Below are 21,746 nucleotides of genomic sequence, written 5' to 3' on the forward strand. Positions count from 1 at the left end.
GTCTATCTGTCAAGAGTATGAAGGGAGATTCCCTTCTCCGATTGACTGGCCCACGTGATCCCAGGGAAGCTTGCGAACCGCCTGCGCCCCTGGGATACGTGGGCCCTGGGCATTTTGACTGTGGAGACACCCAGGAGCGGAAGTGTCCGGACCTCGGGAGCCCTCAGGTAAGAGCGTAGATTTCTTTCTGATAGGAGGCCTCCGCATGCAGGAAGCCTATGGGAAATTACGGGCCATTAATTCCATCTCACTATTGTTCCAAACATTTAAAATAAAATACACGGAGGTGTGACAGGCTCTTCAAAACAATATTATAAATATATTACTCAAAATTAATTTAGAAAAATAATCTTCGCTACAACTCTGGTTGAACGTATTCTCTGGAGGTTTCATCTCATGACCTCCGGCCTCCAACCACCCTGCCACAGAGAGCCTTTCCCACCCCCATCTCCAGTGTTTCTTATAACTAAACAAACAAGAGCGTTCAAAGAAAATGAAAAAAAGATTCTGTTTTTAATGCCCATGACTTTTCTCCCAGAGTTGCTCGAACCAGGAGATTAATCTTTAAATCCAACCTTCCCCCTACCCTGATCTCCTAACTCCCCCTGGCCCCCAAGTCCCAACTTCCCCTTTATCCTCTCTTCCCAAGAACTCATTACAAAAAGAAATATCAAGAAGCAACACAAAATATCGGGAAGTGTGAAGCGATGCACTTTGGGAGGAATAATATAACAAGACAGTATACAATAAATGGCACGTTTTTGCAAAGTGCAGGTGAGCAGAGAGACCTTGGTGTCCACATACACAAATCCTTAAAAGGTGGCAGGGCAAGCTGATAAGGTGGCCAAAAAAGCAGATGGGTTATTGGTTTTATAAATAGAGAAATAGAATATAAAAGCAAAGAGATCATGCTAGCACTTCATCAATCACTGGTTAGGCCTCAGCTGGGGTATCGGGGACAATTCTGGGCTCCACAGTTCAGGAAAGATGGAAAGGGCTTAGAAAGGGTGCGGAGGAGGTTTACCAGGAATGAGGGACTTCAATTATGAGGAGAGTTTGGAAAAGTTCGGACTGTTCTCCTTGGAACAGGGAAGGTTCAGAGGTGACCTAATAGAGGTTTTCAATGTGATGAGAGGTTTTGATAAAGAGTACATGGGGGTAAAAAAAAATCCCTCTGGTGAGTGGGTCAATAACCAAAGGTCACAGATTCAAAATCATTGGGAAAAGATCTAGAGGGGAGACGAGGAGAGTTTTTTTCTCTCAGAGTTGGCGGTATCGGGAACGCTCTGTCTGAAAAGGTGGTGGAAGCTGATCCCGTAAATAATTTTAAAGCAGAGTTGGACAGGTGCTCGAGGATGAGGAACTGACAGGGTTACGGACAAAAAGCAGGGGTGTGGGACTAAACGTGACTGCTCTTTCATAGAGCCAGCACTGGCACGACAGGCCGAATGGCCTCCTTTTGTGCTGTAAGTTTTCTATGATTCTTTGGGAGATGTGGGGAATTTCTGGTGTGGTGCTCTGGATTCAAGCAGCGGGAAGGGATTGAAAGATGCCCAGATAATTGGGGCCACTCGCCGATTAAACAGGGACAGTCAAAATGTGCTGTGAATGGATAAAACAGAAACAGTACAAAAAAGGTCGAGTTAAAATAAATGTAATTATTTGTGGGGGCGGGAGTGTATCTTTTTGCCCCTCTATATACTTCTCAAGCGCCCCGTTTTAAATCGGGCCGTCCCGAAATAGTACCTTTGAATGAAGCCATTGCCTTCGGCCCCAGCCACCGATTCCGTCCCCCTCCCCAGTCACTGTTTCAGGCTAGTCGCAGCCTTGGCACTCGACTTGACCCTGAGTTGAGCTTACGACCCCATACCCTCTTTTTACATTTATGTAACCCTGCAGATGCTATCCTGTACATTATAGCTCTCTATATTAAATATCTGCAAAATGAAAACAGGCACACACAAATTACACCGCTAAAGTTTACAGACTTAGATTTAAATCAACCTTTGCCACATCGCCGGTCTCCATCCCTGCCTCATCTCTCATCTGCTGCTGAAACCCTCATCCATGCCTTTAACACCACCAGACTTGACTATTCCAACACTCTCCTGACCTCCATGTGGTTTAAAATGAGTTTTCTGATGCAATCATAGAAGCTTCCTGCTTTCTACCCTCTGTTAACTGGAGCGAATCCAAAACTCGTCAACTCTGCTGCTTCTCTCTAAACTGCAGCAAGTGGAGTTCACTCACTGGCGGCCGTGCCTTCAGCTGCCTAAACTCCAAACTCTGGAATTCCCCCCTAAACTTCCCTCTCTCTTTCTTGAAGACACTCCTTAAAAATCAACCTCTTTGGCCAAGCATTTGGTCGCCTGTCCTAATATCCCCTGAAGTGGCAAGGTGTCACTTTTAGCCTTGGCATGGGCATTGCAGGGAGAATTTCCAAATGGAAATGAAGGAAGACACCCTGCAGAGAAATCTGGCGCACTTTTTAATAAAACTCCCATATACAGTCAATTCAACACGATTTTCTTATTTAGCGAGTGAATAAAGGGCACTGCGGCTGAATAATTTCTAATAAGCATCGTTAAAACATTCAAAGAATGAACAAAATGCCGAGCCGCATCAGAAAGCAATTTTTCTTTTTAATTCGTTCCTGAGATGTGGGCGTCGCTGGCGAGGCCAGCATTTATTGCCCATCACTAGTTGTCCTTGGGAAGGTGGTGGCGAGCCGCCTTCTTGAACCGCTGCAGTCCGTGTGGTGAAGGTGCTCCCACAGCGCAGTTAGGGAGGGAGTTCCAGGATTTTGACCCAGCGACGATGAAGGAACAGCCGATATATTTCCAAGTCAGGATGGTGTGTGACTTGCCCAGCCTCTGACCTGCTCTTGTTGCCACAGTATTTATGTGGCTGGTCCAGTTAAGTTTCTGGTCAACGGTGACCCCCAGGATGTTGATGGTGGGGGATTCGGCGATGGTAATGCCGTTGAATGTCAAGGGGCGGTGGTTGGACTCTCTCTTGTTCAAGATAGTCATTGCCTGGCACTTAAGTGGCAGGTAACATTCGTGCCACAGATCAGCCCAAACCTGAATGTTGTCCAGGTCTTGTTGCATGCGGGCATGGACTGTTTCATTATCTGAGGAGTTGTGAATGGGACTGAACACTGTGCAATCATCAGCGAACATCCCCACGTCTGACCATATGATGGAGGAAAGGTCATTGACAGCAGCTGAAGATGGTTTGCAGACTGGCTTTGCAGGGAGAATTTCTGAATGGAAATTAAGGAAGTCTCCCTACCAGAGAAATCTGGTACACTTAAAAAAACTCCCATTTACAGTCAATTCAACACGATTTCCTTATTTAGCGTGTGAATAAAGGGCACTGGGGCGGAATCATTTATAATAAAAAGATTGTTAAAACATTGAAAGAAAACATAACGAAATGCCGAGTCACAGCAGAAAGCTAATTTTCAACAACACGGTACAAACACTCTGCACAAAACTACAAACAGCAAGCATATCAGAAAATACCAAATTAAACAGCAGCCCAAAGATTTATTCTTCCCTCCACACCGCCCCCCCCCCCCGGAAAAAAATGCAATAAATGATTTAATTAAACCTTCCATCTGTATCAATTAGACGGTCTACTAATTGCATTGAAACTCACAGCCCAAATAACACATCGCAACTCTTCAACATCAACTCCATTAAACACACAAGAAAACCACAATCCTCCTTAAAATGTGTCAGAGAACCCGGTCCCTTACCTCTCCTGCTCACTAACGCTGGCGATTAACTCGTGTCCGTTTCGAGATTCTCAACTATACTTCCGGTTTTTGATGTATATCGCGCGTCCAACCTCTCAAATTCTTAAAGCGGCAGCATGTGTGTTTTAAAATAAGAAGCGACCAAACTACCCTCCGCAGAAAAAACACGCGAGGTCCACAGGGCAACAGATGAGATTTTAGCAACCAAAATCTTCAGATCATCTTCATTTGTTTCCATCAAGCACAATCCATGCCTCTTTCAGGTATGTTTCACTTTTTTAAAAGATGTGCCCTTGTCTGACTTCTTCCCCTCCACTGGTGAAGGCACCTGGGTTGGTCCTCAAGTGAGCTGGGACACTTAGCGCTGGCAGGCTATTTAGCTGTGTGGGGCTGCACCACAGCCAGGCTCATTCCTGCCCTCACTTGGTACCCACAAACTGGCACTTTCACTGGGTGGCGAACACCAACCTCTTTACCCACAGATGTCACCCTGTTTATAACATGCACTCAGTATCATACAGCACAGTAGGAGGCCATTCGGCCCCTCGTGCCTGTGCCGGCTCTTTGAAAGAGCTATCCAATTAGTCGAGCTCCCTCATAGCCCCGCAAATTTTTACTTTCCAATTATTTATCCAATTTCTTTTTGAAAGTTACTATTGAATCTGTTTCCACCGCTCTGCCTGAACTACGCCCCTCACCCCCCCACAGAGTCTCACTCACTGCCCACCCAGACGGGAAAGGCTTGTCAGGGTAGATGCAGGGAGGATGTTTCCCCTGGCTGGGGACACTAGAACCAGGGGTCACAGTCTCAGAATAAGGGGTCGGCCATTGAGGACTGAGATGAGGAGAAATTTCTTCACTCAGAGGGTGGTGAATCTTTGGAATTCTCTACCCCAGAGGGCTGTGGAGGCTCAGTCGTTGAGTATATTCAAGACTGAGATCGATAGATTTTTGGATATTAAGGGAATCGAGGGATATGGGGATAGTGCAGGAACGTGGAGATGAGGCGGAAGATCAGCCATGATCTTATTGAATGGCGGAGCAGGCTCGAGGGGCCAAGCGGCCTCCTCCTGCTCCTAATTCTTATGTTCCTATAATAGCAAAATACTGCGGATGCTGGAAATCTGAAATAACAACAGAAAACGCTGGAAAAACTCAGCAGGGCAGGGCAGCATCCGTGGAGAGAGAAACAGAGTCAACGTGTCAGGTCTGGGACCCTTCATCCATTAACCTGAAACGTTGGCCCTGTTTCTCTCTCCACTGGTGCTGCCTGGCCTGCTGAGTTTCCCAGCGGTTTCTGTTGTTATTTCTTATGTTCCTATGTTCTCTTTCAGCTAGTGCGTTCCAGCTCGCAACAGCTTTGGTGGAAAGTTTCACCTCGCGCGGAAAGATCAAGCCTCCCACAAATGAACCCAAGCGGATTTCTTGGGGAGCTGGCCAGTGAAGAGGGTTGAGGTCGGGCCAGCCTCTGATGCTCCGACATGATTTGAGACCAGAGATGGGGATTTTGGCATTAGGACATGAAGTCTTGTTTATGTCTGTGTGGCAAGTGACTTAACTGAGATAAACCAACTCGGCGCCAGCCTGGGAGACAACCCTGTATGGCTTAGTCTTGTACTGGCCAGTACCTCTAGCCACAAGGCCATTAAGAGCTGCCCTTATAGGTTATTAATACTATTGCTATCGGTGATCATTTGAAGTTTCACTCATTAGGAATGGGAGTCATTGTTTTGCTTGAATCTGTTTTCATTATGTCACTTACAAAAATATTTGAATGGTGAAAAGCTAGGAACAGTGGAGGTCCAAAGAGATTTAGGGGTCCATGTACACAGATCATTAAAATGTAGTGGTCAGGTACAAAAAATAATCATCAAGGCTAATGTGATGTTAGCCTTTATATCTCAAGGGCTAGAATATAAAAAAGGAGGAAGTTTTGCTACAACTATACAAAGCGCTGGTTAGACCACATCTGGAGCACTGTGTACAGTTCTGGGCACCGCGCCTCATAGTTCCCCAACCCCGCACAGCCCGCTTCTACCTCCTTCCCAAGATCCACAAACAGGACTGCCCTGGTAGACCCATCGTTTCAGCCTGTTCTTGCCCTACGGAACTTATCTCTTCCTATCTTGACTCTATCTTTTCTCCCCTTGTCCAGTCTCTTCCCACCTACATCCGCGACTCTTCGGACGCCCTCCGCCACTTTAACGGTTTCCAGTTTCCTGGCCCCAACCGCTTCCTTTTCACCATGGACGTACAATCCCTCTACACCTCCATCCCCCACCCAGATGGCCTGAGGGCACTCCGCTTCTTCCTCGAACAGAGGCCCGACCAGTCCCCATCCACCACGACCCTCCTCCGCCTGGCTGAACTTGTTCTCACATTGAACAACTTCTCCTTTAACTCCACTCATTTCCTCCAAATCAAAGGTGTTGCCATGGGTACCCGCATGGGTCCTAGCTATGCCTGCCTTTTCGTGGGCTATGTGGAACAATCTTTGTTCCAGTCCTACTCGGGTCCCCTCCCTCACCTCTTTTTCCGATACATTGATGACTGTATCGGTGCCGTTTCCTGCTCTCGCCCCGAACTTGACAATTTCATTCACTTTGCCTCCAATTTCCACCCTTCCCTCACCTTCACATGGTCCATCTCTGACTCTTCCCTTCCCTTCCTCGACTTCTCCGTCTCCATCTCTGGGGATAGGTTATCGACCAATATTTACTACAAGCCCACTGACTCCCACAGCTACCTGGACTACACTTCCTCCCACCCCGCTTCCTGTAAGGACTCTATTCCATTCTCCCAGTTTCTCCGCCTCCGCTGTATCTGCTCCGACGATGCCACCTTCCACACCAGTGCTTCAGACATGTCTTCCTTTTTCCGCAACCGAGGATTCCCCTCTACCGTGGTTGACACTGCCCTCGACCGTGTCAGTTCTATCTCCCGCACCTCTGTCCTCACCCCTGCCCCTCCCTCCCGGAACCACGATAGGGTTCCCCTTATCCTCACCTTTCACCCCACCAGCCTCCACATTCAACGGATCATCCTCCGGCATTTCCGCTACCTCCAAAGTGATCCCACCACCAAACGTATCTTCCCCTCCCCTCCCCTTTCAGCATTCCGCAGGGACCGCTCTCTCCGAGACACCCTAGTCCACTCCTCTATCACCCCAAACAGCCCTTCCCCTTCGCCTGGCACCTTCCCGTGCAAGCGGAGGAGATGTAACACCTGCCCCTATACCTCCCCCCCTCCCCACTGTCCAGGGCCCCAAACACCCCTTCCAGGTGAAACAGCGATTTACTTGTACTTCTCGCAATCTAGTATACTGTATTCGCTGCTCACGATGCGGTCTCCTCTACATTGGGGAGACCAAACGCAGATTGGGTGACCGCTTTGCGGAACACCTCCGTTCAGTCCGTAAGGGTGACCCCGAGCTTCCGGTCGCCTGTCATTTCAATTCACCGCTCCATTCCCACTCGGACCGCACCGTCCTTGGCCTCTTGTACTGTTCCACGGAAGCTCAACGTAAACTCGAGGAACAGCACCTCATCTTCCGATTAGGCAGTCTGCAGCCTTCCGGTCTCAATATCGAGTTCAACAATTTCAGATCATAACCTCGGCCCCTATTTCATTTTCACTTATATTTTTCCACTCCTTTCCTTTCCCCCCCCCCCCTTTCCTTTTGTTTCTCTCTCACACCTGGCAGCTATCTTTTGCCCTGCCAGTACACTTTACACCTAATCACAGCCTATTACCATCTCGTCTAGCTTCTAATCTCTTTTACTTCTTTTGGTTCTTTTATTCTTTTGTCCGATCGCAGCCCTGCCTTCGATCTAGTTCCTTTTCTCTCCAGTTTTGAAGAAGGGTCAAACCCGAAACGTCAACTCAAATTTCTCTCCACGGATGTTGCCTGACTTGCTGAGTTTTTCCAGCATTTTCTGTTGTTATTTTAGAAATGATATATTGGCCTTGGAAGGAGGGCAGCGCAGATTGACCAGAATGTTACCAGGGCTCCAAGGGTTAGATTATGAGGAGAGATTACATAAACTAGGCTTGTATCCCCTGGAATGTAGAAGGTTAAACATTTAAACAAGGGGAATTATGATGCCATGAGACGGGAACTGAGTAGGTCTGATTGGACAACGTTCCTGAGAGGACTGGAGGTAGATAAACAATGGCAAACATTTAAAGATAGAATGACAAAATTGCAAAAATTGTTTATACCAATCTGGCATAAAAGGAAATCTAAAAAGGTGACTCAACCGTGGATAACAGGGGAAATTAGAGACAGCATAAAATCCAAAGATAGGGCGTATAAAATAGCCAAAAAAAGCGCCAGAGCGGAAGATTGGGAACAGTTTAAGATAGAGCAAAGGAGGGCAAAGGGCATGATCAAGAGGGGCAAAATAGCTTACGAAAACAAGCTGGCGGAAAATATAAAAACTAACTCCAAAAGCTTTTATAAATATATCAAAAGGAAAAGACTGGTGAAAACCAAAGTTGGTCCATTGCAGTCAGATACGGGGGAATATATAATGGGAAATAAGGAAATGGCAGATCAACTAAATGCATACTTTGGGTCAGTCTTTACGAAGGAAGACACAAAAAACCTCCCTGGGATATCGGGAAAAATAGGGACATTGGCAAAGGAGGAACTGACGCAAATCAATATCTCTAAGGATATGGTGTTAAGGAAGCTAAAGGGATTGAAGGTGGACAAATCCCCAGGGCCTGATAACATGCATCCTAGGGTACTGAAGGAGGTGGCCCTAGAGATAGCGGATGCACTAAGGATGATTTTTCAGAATTCATTAGACTCGGGAACAGTGCCGATGGATTGGAGGGTAGCTAACGTTACCCCACTATTCAAAAAGGGGGGTAGGGAAAAAGCAGGTAATTACAGACCTGTAAGCCTTACATCAGTTGTGGGCAAAATGCTGGAGTCCATCATTAAGGATGAAATAGCGGAGCACTTAGCAAATGGGGACAGGATAGGACAGAGTCAACATGGATTTACAAAGGGTAAATCGTGCTTGACTAATCTATTGGAATTTTTTGAGGGAGTAACTGGTAGAATAGATGGGGGAGAGCCAGTAGATGTGGTGTACCTGGACTTCCAAAAGGCCTTCGATAAGGTCCCACATAAAAGATTAGCATGGAAAATTGAGGCTCATGGGATAAAGGGGAAAGTTTTGGCGTGGATAGGGAACTGGCTGTCAGATAGAAAACAGAGAGTTGGAATAAACGGCTCATTTTCTGAATGGCAGGCAGTAACAAGTGGGGTACCACAGGGATCTGTCCTGGGCCCCCAGCTGTTCACAATTTACATTAATGACCTGGATCAGGGAGTCGGATGCAGCATTTCCAAATTTGCAGACGACACTAAACTAGGAGGTGGGGTGGGCTCAGAGGAAGAGACCAGGAAGCTCCAGAGCGATTTGGACAGACTGGGCGATTGGGCGGATAAATGGCAGATGCACTATAATGTGGACAAGTGCGAAGTTATCCACCTTGGGTGCAGGAACGGGAGGGCAAATTATTATTTAAATGGCAATAGATTGGGAGAGGGGGAAGTACAGAGAGACCTGGGTGTTCTTGTACACCAGTCACTGAAGGCGAGCATGCAGGTGCAACAGGCGGTCAAGAAGGCAAACGGTATGCTGGCCTTCATAGCAAAAGGGTTAGAATACAGGAACAGGGATACCTTGCTGCAGCTGTACAGGGCACTGGTGAGACCACACCTCGAGTACTGTGTACAGTTTTGGTCGCCTCATCTGAGGAAGGATGTTCTTGCCATGGAGGGGGTGCAGCGGCGATTCACCAGGCTGATACCAGGAATGGCGGGAATGACCTATGAGGAGAGACTATGTAGTTTAGGGATGTACACACTGGAGTTTAGAAGATTGAGAGGGGACCTCATAGAAGTGTATAAAATTCTGACAGGTCTAGACAGACTGGATGCAGAAGGAATGTTTCCCTTGGCGGGTGAGAACAGAACTAGAGGACATAATTTAAGGATAAGGGCTAAACCATTTAGGACAGAGATGAGGGGGAATTTCTTCACTCAGAGAGTGGTGAACCTGTGGAACTCATTGCCACAGAGGGCAGTGTACGCCAGCTCATTAAATATATTTAAGAGGGAATTAGATATATTTCTACGGGCAAAAGGGGTTAAGGGTTACGGAGAGAAGGCGGGGACGGGATACTGAATTAAAGGATCAGCCATGATCTCATTAAATGGCGGAGCAGGCACGAAGGGCCGAATGGCCTACTCCTGCTCCTATCTTCTATGTATCTATGTATCTATGTTAAGGGGTGATTTGATTGAGGTCGTTAGGATTTTGAGAGGAATTGATCGGGTAGATGGAGAGGAACTTTTTCCACTGGTGAGGAGTCTAGGACAACGGGACATAACCTGGAAATCAGAGCCAGGCCGTTCAGGAGAGAAGTTAGGAAACACTTTTTCACACAAAGGCTGGTAGAAGTTTGGAACCCTCTCCCACAAAAAGCAGTTGCTGCTCGCTCAATTAATGGCCCAGTAATTCCTGTCGGGGGCTTGCCGCGCGTGCAAGCCCCCGATGTGCACTTACCCGGCGCGCCGACATCTGAAACCTGGCCCGCAGTGGATTTCCTGTCAGTGGCCCGGTTCTGATGTCGGCGCGCTGTGCTAACCTGACCCAGCGGCGTAGTTAGTGCGATGTGCCGGCTGGGATCAGGTGAGCACTGTTCAGCCAATCAGGGGAGGGGAAACTTCATTCATAAGTTTGATAGTAAAGACTGTCAGACTCATGAAAAGTGCGGCACCCCAAAACACTACTTAAACTTTAAATAAAATTTTAAAAAGCATCCCAATAATTAAATTAACTATGAATAACTTTAAAAAACTATTTTAAACAATTAATCAAATTTTTGAAAAAAATAAATTTTTAAAAAATTGGGTCTAAAACTAAACTTACCTTACTGTAGATTCTTTAAAAATAATAAACCTGTGGGAAAAAAAATTCTAAATTGTACTAAAAGACCACTTACCTGTAAAACTAAGTACTTACGTGTGGTTTTTCAATGCGTAAAAACCGGAGCCCTTTACACACGCGCAAATCTGTAAAAATACAGAAAATCCAAGTCGCACGCGCTGCCCAATACCGCGCATGCGTTCAGCCTCTTAACCCCTTGGGTCAGAGGACAGGAAATGCCGGTTTTCAGCGCATGCGCTGTGCATGCTGAAAACCGGCAATTCCTCCTGGCATACGCGTGAGTACCCTGTCCGTACTCACGCGTTGTGACAGGAATTACTGGGCCATTAATTTTAAATCTGATCGATAGATTTTTGCTAGCCACGGGGACAAAAGGATATGGAACCAAGGCGGGTGGATGGAGTTAAGATACAGATCAGCCATGATCTCAATGAATGTCAGAAACGGCTCGAGGAGCCGAATGGTTTCCTCCTGTCCTATGTTCCTATTTCATGAATGTTTCTTCTTCAATTTCCCCTGCTCTGGTTGTGATTGAATACATGGAGGGTGTTTGATCAGATGCAAAGTGTATGTCGATACATTGGGTATCTCTAGTACATCACTGACTCCCACACAGACACCTCTGAAGACACCAAAGTCCTTGTCCCCCTCCTATTTCTCATCTACATGCTCGGCGACATCATCCGAAAACACAATCTCAGCTTCCACATGTACGCTGACGACACCCAGCTCTAGCTCACCACCACCTCTCTCAACCCCTCCACTCCCAATGATTTGTCACGCTGTTTGTCCGATATCCAGTCCTGGATAAGCAGAAATTTCCTCCAACTAACAACAGCAACAACCTGTATTTATATAGCGCCTTTAACGTAGTAAAACATCCCAAGGCGCTTCACAGGAGCGTTTTCAGACAACATTTGGCACCGAGCCACTTCCCTTCTAAAAGTAATTGTGGCCCCTGCTCCCACCACTGTTTCTGGTAGGACATTCCATGTCCCAACAACCCTCTGTGTAAAACACATTCTCCGAACCTCTCCTTTAGTCCTTCTGATGCTGGACCTTAAATTCATGCCCTCTAGTTACTTCACTCCTCAACCAGGGGAAAAGATTTCTTTTCCTTCTTGAGCTTATTAAAAGCCTCAGAATTTTGAAGAGCTACACAAGGGCAGTAGGGAAAGAGGAGGCAGGTTCGGGGTTGTAAAGGTAAGCTCAAGACGTCAGGCAGCATTTCTTTGCACAGCGACTGATCAACAGTTGGCACAGCTCACCGGGGTCGATGGTCCGCGGGGCAGGGCCTGTTTAAGAAACGGCTGGATGCTGCGTTGGGTTGAGATTCTGGAAGGATATGATCCAGTGGACTGAGGGATCTTCCCCAGCCAGACTTATCCTGTGAGCACAGGCACGTTCACAGCGGGTTAAGCATTGAGACACAACTTTCAGCTCTTGGCCCCTCTCTGGCCGGTACGGTTTGTCTGGTCACTCAATCCTCTTGTGACCAGAGAAAATGGCAGCGAGGTGGAGGTGGGATTGGGACTCTTGTGGTGGCATTGTGTGTTGCTGGAGGCAGAAACAATGCCTGATTTATCACATAGTGTAGCCGCCATGTCAAGAAAAACAGGTGCTGTTTAACACCGGGACCTCCTCTCTTCATTAATCACACCCCTTTTGTAATTTAAGAAGACCTGTTGCCCTGATATTTACACTTTCCTTTTAGTCATAAACATCACTTAGTGCCAAAAAGCTGCAGGTTAGTCTTCCCCATCAAGGAAATGGCTGCTGTCAGGAAGTGAAAAACTTAAACCTGTGGCAGTCATAATAAGGCCTGGGGCCTGCTAATGGCCTATCCTTATTTGAAAGCAAGGAGAGATTTGCATTTATATAGCGCCTTTCACGACCTCAGGACATCCCAAAGTGTTTCATATCCAATTAAGTAAATTTTTTTTGAAGTGTAGTCACTGTTGTAATGTGGGAAACGTGGCAGCCAATCTGTGCACAGCAGGCTCCCACAAACAGCAATGAGCTAATGACCAGATAATCTGTTTTTAGTGATATAATGACAGAGAGTGCTGGAAACACTCAGCAGGTCAGGCAGCATCGAGGAGAGAGAAACAGAGTCAATGTTTTGGGTCGAACCCTGCCCGAAACGTTGACTCTGTGGGGGAGAAATTGGGATGCTTTGCGCCTCCCGTTAGTGCCCTAAGAGGGTGCTAATTGGGCGCAAAGCAACTAGCGCCCGGGCGCAGTGCCGCCAGCACCTCTCGCGAAATTCAGCACGAGGTTAGCGGCAGCAATAACCGTTAGTGCCCCATGGCGCTGTGCCACTGGCGATTAAGTCATCGCCGTGCGCAGCGCCCTGCTCGCGCCCAGGCCGCGATTTTCAGGAGCGCCCCCTGACTTACCGCTGGATGCTATGTCCGACGGGGTCAGAGGGTCCTACCTGAGGCCAGGGCAGCGCTATTTAAAGGCGAGTCACCTGCCAGCAGCTGCCTCCGCTCCCATCCCCGGCCTCCTTACCCGCCACCAACCCCCCCCCCCGCTGCGCGGAGTGCCGGCTGTGCTCCAGGAGCCCGGTACTTCTCTTGAGTGCCGGGCTCTTTTGCTGGCACTCCCGATCCCCGCTGCGCAACGCCCCTCCCCTTTAAGAAGGGGAGGCAGGCCTGTAATACCGTGTGGCACTGCGGCACGTAGCGCCATGATATTCCCTCAGAGCGCCCCAAGAGCGAGGCGGGGCACTTCCAGTAACGCCCCCCTTCCCTCTTGGGGCACAACCACTCAATTTCGGTCACGGGGGCGCTAACTTTTCCAGGGCGCTAAAACTAACGCCCCGGTGAAGTTAGCGCCCCAAAGGGGGCGCGACTCAATTTTTAGTCCTGTTTCTCTCTCCTCGATGCTGCCTGACCTGCTGAGTGGTTCCAGCACTTTCAGTTGTTATTTCAGATTTCCAGAAACCCCAGTATTTTGCGATTGTTTTGTTGTTTATAGTGAACCTGGGTGAGGGATAAATATTGGCCGGGACACCGGGGAGAACTCCCCTGCACTTCTTCGAAATAGTGCCATGTGACTGTTTACAAGCACCCGAGAGAGCAGATGGAGCCTCGGATTAATGTCTCGTCCAAAAGACGGCACCTCCGACGGTGCAGCACTCCCTCAGTACTGCACTGGAGTGTCAGCCTAGATAATGGGCTCAAGTCTTTGGAGTGGGGACTTGAACCCATGACCAGATTTCACAGGTGGCCTACAGTAGTCCTGCCGCTCGATGTGCTTTGCATCCAGATAACGTGGAACAAACTAACTTTTCATTTAAATCCTTTTGTTTTGTTGTCTACTTTTGCCCCTTAGGAGTTTGTGGACAGGCCAATGAAATCTGGAGTGGCCCAGTCAAAAACCAGACGACTGTGGGAGGGAAAAAAACCTGATTTATAAAAAAAAAATTAAGCCGATAGGTTTGCGTCCTAATCGATCTTAGAGCGGCCCTCAAGCAAGGCCTTGCCCAGGTTTCTGGTCCTCAACAAAAAACGAGTGTTTTTTTTATTCGTTCATGGGATGTGGGTGTCGCTGGCAGGGTCAGCATTTATTGCCCTGACTTAAAAATATGGGTAGTTGAAGCCCCTAAAAATAAATGAATGAACGCTGGGAGCTCCGTACTGGGGCAGTGTTGCCTGTTGGTCGGCAGTAAGTTGCCAGAAGGCCCGAATTTCCTTTCAGAAATAGAATCATTGAATTGAACAACGGGGCCAACTGATGAGGTCAAATGAAACGAGATCGTCTGCCCCCTACTCCAAAAAAAAGGCACGTGCCCCCCCGCGCGCTTAGAAGGACCAAGTCAGCCAGGCTGCCAACTCCTGAGCAGGGCCCAACGACCCACTGCTGGAGAGTGCTCGTATATTGTCATCGGCTGAGGACAGTCGGCTGGCTGCTGGCACTCGATGGCTCTCTCCTCCCCTTCCTCTGATTCAAGCTGCACTGTGGTTTTTGCTGTCACACCCTGACCGCTGCTCGCTGACACGTTTAAAAACATAGAAACAATAGGAGCAGGAGTCGGCCCTTCGAGCCTTCTCCGCCATTCAATATGAACATGGCTGATCCTCTATCTCAATACCATATTCCCGCTCGCTCCCCATACCCCGCGATGCCTTTTGCGTCTAGAAATCTATCTATCGCCTTCTTCAATATATTCAGTAACTTGGCCTCCGCAGTCTTCTGTGGTAGAGAATTCCACAGGTTCACCACCCTCTAAGTGAAGAAATTTCTCCTCATCTCAGTCCTAAAAGTCCTACCCCGTATCCTGAGACTCTGACCCCTCGTTCTAGACCCCCCAGCCAGGGGAAACATCCTCCCTGCATCCAGTCTGTCTAGCCCTGTCAGAATTTTATACGTTTCAATGAGATCCCCTCTCATTCTTCTAAACCCTAGTGAATACAGGCCTAGTCGACCCAATCTCTCCTCATACGACAGTCCTGCCATCCCAGGAATCAGTCTGGTGAACCTTCGCTGCACTCCCTCTATGGCAAGTATATCCTTTCTTAGGTAAGGTGACCAAAACTGCTCACAGTGCTCCAGGTGTGGTCTCACCAAGGCCCTGTATAACTGTAGTAAGACATCCTTGCTCCTGTACTTTTCACCAGGATTTTAAGACCCACGGGGGGAGATGAAAGTGGTCCACACCAGTAGCAGGAGACGGGCTCATAGCGAATAGGCCGCCTGTTTTACACCACGCCCGATTGTAAGTTGTGCCCAGATTTCTTTTCCACTGAAGTTGACGGGGCTGCGATTTGCTTTGAGTCCTTTACACGTTCCTGGCTGTGTTGCTGCTCCTTTGTAAAGTAGTCGAGGCCATGTGTTTGTTGAGTATCCACGTTTTATTGACAATGCCAGTTACAGAACAGGAGTTGCAGGAGCCAGTAACCAACAGCCTAGACACGTGTGAGACACGTGACGCTGACACAAATGTTATGCATGTTTTAAATAAAAGCGCTTCGTGTCACACTGGCGTAGACCAATTTTACCTCCCACATGTTGGAATGTTTAGGCTCTATCCCACTTGGCAGATTGTTCCAAACATGTCTCACTTTCTGAGTAAAGAATTCTCTCCTAATAGGTCTACTTTAAATTTACTTTTCAGTAATTTAAATTAGGCCCGCTTTCCTCTCTGAAAGAAAGACAGAATTTGCATTTATATAGTGTAGGAATTGACGAATTCCTAACGAATAACTGAGGTCGACTCAGGAGATCAATCAAACAGGTCTTTAATGTAAGACTAAACGAGTTCAAACAGTTTGATGAGATCGATACAGGAGAGCCACGAAAACAGGTCTTAACAAGATGGAGATTCCATGAGGACTGACTGGGCAGTCACATGGTTTGCGACGTGACGTCATCGCGTTTGCCCGTGTTTTCCCACGCTCTTAAAGGGGCCACGCCCCGTGCATACAAACACTATATACAAAACAAAGTAATGTCTAACACAATGGTACAGGCTTAGGCTGGTATTAGAACATCGTTAAAGGGAATTATATACAGTTGCCCAGAGTCATTCAGTGGCTCCGCCACAATAGCGCCTTTTATACTGTTTTTAAGATTCTAAGGGAACTAGATAATATCGACCATGACAAGCTGTTTCTCAGTGTCAGCTGTGGTTCAGTGGGCAGCACTCTCACCTCTGAGTCAGAAGGTTGTGGGTTCAAGTGCCCGCTCCAGGGAATTGAGCACAAAAAGCTAGGCTGACACTCCAGTGCAGTGCTGAGGGTGCTGTTTTTCGGATGAGACGTTAAACCGAGGCTCCTGTCTGCTCTCAGTTGGAGGTAAAAGACCCCATGGCACTATTTTGAAGAAGAGCAGGGGAGTTCTCCCCGGTGTCCTGGCCAATATTTATCCCTCAATCAACATCACTAAAACAGATTATCTGTTATTATCACGTTGCTGTTTGTGGGAGCTTGCTGTGCGCAAATTGGCTGCCGCGTTTCCCACATTACAACAGTGACTACACTCCAAAAGTACTTCATTGGCTGTAAAGCGCTTTGAGACGTCTGGTGGTTGTGAAAGGCGCTATATAAATGCAAGTCTTTCTTTCTTCTTTCTCATCCAGAACATTAGAACCAGAGGACACAGCCTGTGCTAGAGGGAGGGCAAATTCAAAACTAATCTTCAGATACATTGGCCTTGATATTAAACCCTGGGGGGGTGGCATGATGGGCAGGAGGAGGTCAGGGGGCAGGGGGTGGGGTTTAAACCCTAAAACAAGGGAAACACGTCTCCAACCCGCCGTATATGTGCCCGTTGCTGTTTCAATATCACATTTAAATCAGGTTCCCACAGTGCAATTGGGAGCCTGATTTAAATTTAACTGTTGCCGGTCAGGTTTCCCAGGGCTCGGGAAACCCAGCAGCCAAAGTGAGGTGGGAACTGCCGGCTCCAGAAGGTAAGTGGTTTTTACAGCACTCCTCGTGGGCCAGGAGGAGCAGGAGTGCTCCCCCCCCTGCCCTTGAAGCTAAACTTCGGGCCTCCCTTCTGCCAATCGCGGCCTCTCTCTAGCTCCTGCCCCATGATCGGTGATTCCACCCCCCACAGAACACCGATTTGAAGCCTGACCCCGTGATCGCGATTGCCGGGCACCGTCCCCAAGGGTTCCCAGCTGCGGCCTCCAGCCGCTGGTTTTCTCTCTTGCCCAGCAGCTGGCCAGCCTGGCAATCTGTCCGACTGCCAGGTGTGAAATGGTAGAAAAAAATGATAATGCGGTCCTGCCGTTAAATTCAGCAGGAATTCCGGCCTTGACGCGTTTCACCCGCACTCCCCCGCACCCTCGCTGTAGATATCGAGGTGATTATTTCAGTGAGCGTGTGGTAAATCTATGGAAGAAGCTCCCTAGGGAGACGGTGGAAGCAGAAAGTGTTGACGAATTCAAATGCAAATTAGATAGATTTAATTCAGAAAATAATACTTTGAGATTCCGTATATGAATAACATGAGACATGACGTGTGGTAGGTCTGGCAGTGATTGGAAGGAAAAAGTGACCTATCATTCTCAAAGCTCTCCACCACTGGGGTTTCCCTCGCCTCCTGTTTGGGTCTGTTGTACACTAATTGATAGAGATTGATCGCCATCATTAGTCAGCAATTCCATTATTATTGTACCATGCGATTATCAGGATGGGTAGAAGGCGAACTAGATGGACCGTGTTCTCGACTCGTCGAGAAATTCTTATGGGACATCCGAAATTCCTTCACAGTCAATCAATTATTTTGAAGTGCACTCATTGTTGTTATGTCAGCAAATGCAGCAGCCAATTTGCGCACAGCAAGATCCCACCAACATCAAATGAGATAGAGAAGCAACGAATCTATTTTCGGTGGTATTGGTCAAGGGACAAATGTTGGCGAGGACACTGGAAGAACTCTGCTGTACTTCTGCAAAGTGTGCCATGGGATCTTTTACATTGAGCAGGTCAAGTAGACGGGGCCTCGGTTTAACATCTCTTTTTTTTATTCGTTTGTGGGATGTAGGCGTCGCTGGCAAGGCCAGCATTTATTGCCCATCCCTAATTGCCCTTGAGAAGGTGGTGGTGAGCCACCTTCTTGAACCGCTGCAGTCCGTGTGGTGATGGTACTACCACAGTGCTGTTAGGTAGGGAGTTCCAGGATTTTGACCCAGCGACGATGAAGGATCGGTCGATATATTTCCAAGTCCGGATGGTGTGTGAGTTGGAGGGGAACTTGGAGGTTGTGGTGTTCCCATGAACCTGCTGCCCTTGTCCTTCTAGGTGGAAGAGGTCGCAGGTTTGGCAGGTGTTGCAAAAGAAGCCTTGGCGAGTTGCTGCAGTGCATCTTGTAGATGGTACACACTGCAGCCACGGTACGCCGGTGGTGGAGGGAGTGAATGTTTAAGGTGCTAGAGGGGGTGCCAATCAAGCGGGCTGCTTTGTCCTGGATGGTGTCGAGCTTCTTGAGTATTATTGGAGCTGCACTCATCCAGGCAAGAGGAGAGTATTCCATCACACTCCTGACTTGTGCCTTGTAGATGGTGGAAAGGCTTTGGGGAGTCAGGAGGTGAGGCACTTGCCACAGAATACCCAGCCTCTGACCTGCTCTTGTTGCCACAATATTTATGTGGCTGGTTCAGTTAAGTTTCTGGTCAATGGTGACCCCTAGGATATTGATGGTGGGGGATACAGCGATGGTAATGCTGTTGAATGTCAAGGGGCGGTGGTTAGACTCTCGCTTGTTGGAGATAGTCATTGCCTAGCACTTCTGTGGCGCGAATGTTACCTGACGCTTATCAGCCCAAGCCTGAACGTCATCCAGGTCTTGTTGCATGCAGGCATGGACTGCTTCATTATCTGAGGAGTTGTGAATGGCACTGAACACTGTGCAGTCATCAGCGAACATCCCCATTTCTGACCTTATGTTGCAGGGAAGGTCATTGATGAAGCAGCTGAAGATGTTTGGGCCTAGGACACTGCCCTGAGGAACTCCAACAGCGATGTCCTGGGGCTGTGATGATTGACTTTCAACCACTACAACCATCTTCCTTTGTGCTCGGTATGACTCCAGCCAGTGAAGAGTTCCCCCCCGATTCCCATTGACTTTCAGTTTTACTAGTGCTCCTTGATGCCACACTCGGTCAAATGCTGCCTTGATGTCAAGGGCTGTCACTCTCACCTCACCTCTGGATTTCAGCTCCTTAGTCCATGTTTGGACCAAGGCTGTAATGATGTCGGGAGCCGAGTGGTCTTGTCAGAACCCAAACTGGGCATCAGTGAGCAGGTTATTGGTGAGTAAGTGCCGCTTGATAGCACTGTTGATGTGATCTTCCATCATTTTACTGATGATTGAGAGTAGACTGAAAGATGGTGCATCTGACAATATTTCATCCCCTCAGTACTGCACTGATATGGCAGTCTAGGTTTTATGCTCAGGTAGCTGGAGTGAAGCTTTAGCCCGCAACCTTGTACCTCAGAAAGGAGCATTCTACTACTGAACCAAGCTGACACTTATTTTGAAGTAATATTCTGTGTATATAATTTAATATTTGAATTGGGCGAATGCCTAAACTCCCAACATGTGTTCCCAATTCACAAATCTCTGCTCCTGGAGTGCTAAGGGTGAAAATTTACCCTCACAGCTGACGTACTGGGTTTTGTACTTCGTTCTCAGGATGTGAGTGCAGTTATTGCCCATCCCTAGTTCTGAGAACAAGGGCGAAAAATTGAGTCGCGCCCCCTTCGTGGTGCTAACTTCGCCGGGGCGCTACTTTTAGCGCCTTGGAAAAATTTGCACCCCCACGACCGACATTGAGTGGTAGCGCCCCAAGAGGGAAGCGGGGTGCTACTGGAAGTGCCCCACCTCCCTCTCGGAGCGCTGGCACTGCGGCACGTCGCGCCACAGTATTGCAGGCCTTCCTCCCTTTCTTAAAGGGGAGGGGCCTTGCGCAGCGCGACCCGAGGCCCAGCTAGGCCCCCGGGGATCGGGAGTGCCGACAAAAGAGCGCGGCACTCAAGAGAAGTGCCGGGTTCATGGAGTACAGCCGGCACTCCGTGGGGGGCGGGTATGGGGGCCGGGGACTTGAGCGGAGGCGGGTGCTGGCAGGTGGCCAGCAACAAAAATGGTCGCCTGGCACCTCGCCTTTAAATAGCGCCGCCCCGGCCGCAGGTAGGCCCCCCCTGACCCCGTCGGACATAGCGTCTGGCGGTGAGTCAATGGGCGCTACCAAAGATCGCGGCCAAGGCACGAGTGGGGCGCTGCACATGGCGATGACGTCATCGCCAGCAGCGCAGCGTCGCGGAATGCTAACGTTTAGCGCCACCGTTAACCTCCCGCTGAATTTCGCGGGAGGCGTTGGCAGCGCCGCGCCCGGGCGTGAGTTGCTTTGCGCCTCGTTAGCACCCTCTTAGGACACTAACGGGAGGCACAAAGCAGCCGAATTTTTCCCCTCCACTTGCCTTATGGAACTGCTATTTATAATAGTTTATCAGAGGTTATTAACAGTCAGCCTTAGACTGCAGAGAATAATGTCTCAGACAGAATACCTGGAGAGGGGCGGGGCGGGGCGGGGGGGCGAGGTTTAAAATGTCGGGATTGAACAAATTGACCCCAACCTGACCCGTATTCCCGGCTGTTTTAATGAATAGAAACCCAAATCAGGCCATTGATGAGACTCTCGCAAAAGGCAGGCGGGGGCCTAATTAACATCCAAAAGTCACGGCCAACATCATCAGCGCCACGACTTAATCCTAACCACATGACCAGCGGAGGCCCGAGCTGTGTGCTTCCCAGCAGCAGACCCGAGGCGGGAGGAGCCGATTGCCGAAGATAAATACAAGAGTTTCTCCTTTTAGCACGCCTTGTGGGCTGGGAGGAGCCGGACTGCTGCCCCCACCCCCACAGGCCGCACAAGGAAACCTTCGGCCTTCACCCAGCCTCGATCGCGGCCCCGATCGCTCAGCCTTCCGCCCCCACCAACCCCCCCCCCCACACCTCCCACCACCAGCCCTGATTGCGGCAAAGAGCTTCTGCCTCCCTGCTGACTGCTAGGGACCGTCCCCATGGGTCCCCATCCGCGGCCTCTTGTCGCTACTTACCGCACCCGCCTGCCGAATGGGCAGTCGGTCTGGCCGGCAATCTGGCCGAATTTGTCCCAAAATTATTCAAATAATGTCCTGACGTTGGGCCTCCATGTCCCCAGCCTTGCCAAATTATTTGCCCGCTACCGGGCTCCCCTGCGCCCTCCCCCGCCTCCCCGCTAATATTGGGGTCTTCTTCACACAAGGGCTCGTAGAGATCTGGAATTCTCTCCCCCAAATGGCTGTGGATGCTGGGCATTGGCGCTTTCAAGACTGGGATCAACAGATTTTTGTTGGATAAGGGAATCAAGCGATATGGAGCCACGGCAGGTGAATGGAGCTGAGGTGCAGATCAGCCATGATCTCATTGAATGGCGGAGCAGGCCCGAGGGGCCTGAATGGCCTCCTCCTGCTCCCGAGCAGTATTTTGACTGTGGTTTAACAGACAACCACATC

At 48.9% G+C, this 21,746-nt stretch overlaps 1 protein-coding gene across 3 annotated transcripts in view; it reads right to left on the reverse strand.

Annotated features, from left to right (window-relative positions):
* LOC147100418 (uncharacterized) overlaps positions 1 to 4,020 on the reverse strand; it is a 79,063-nt gene extending 75,043 nt beyond the window's left edge. For all 3 annotated transcript variants that reach the window (XM_085968103.1, XM_085968101.1, XM_085968102.1), the window contains exon 1: positions 3,764 to 4,020. The gene's annotated coding sequence lies outside the window, so the exon portion shown is untranslated. The remainder of the gene's footprint in view (positions 1 to 3,763) is intronic.
* Between the last annotated feature and the right edge of the window lie 17,726 nt (positions 4,021 to 21,746).

Source organism: Somniosus microcephalus, chromosome 26 (assembly GCF_052327205.1).
Source record: "Somniosus microcephalus isolate GS21.2 chromosome 26, FLI_Smic_1.0, whole genome shotgun sequence".
NCBI classification, from domain to species: domain Eukaryota; kingdom Metazoa; phylum Chordata; class Chondrichthyes; order Squaliformes; family Somniosidae; genus Somniosus; species Somniosus microcephalus.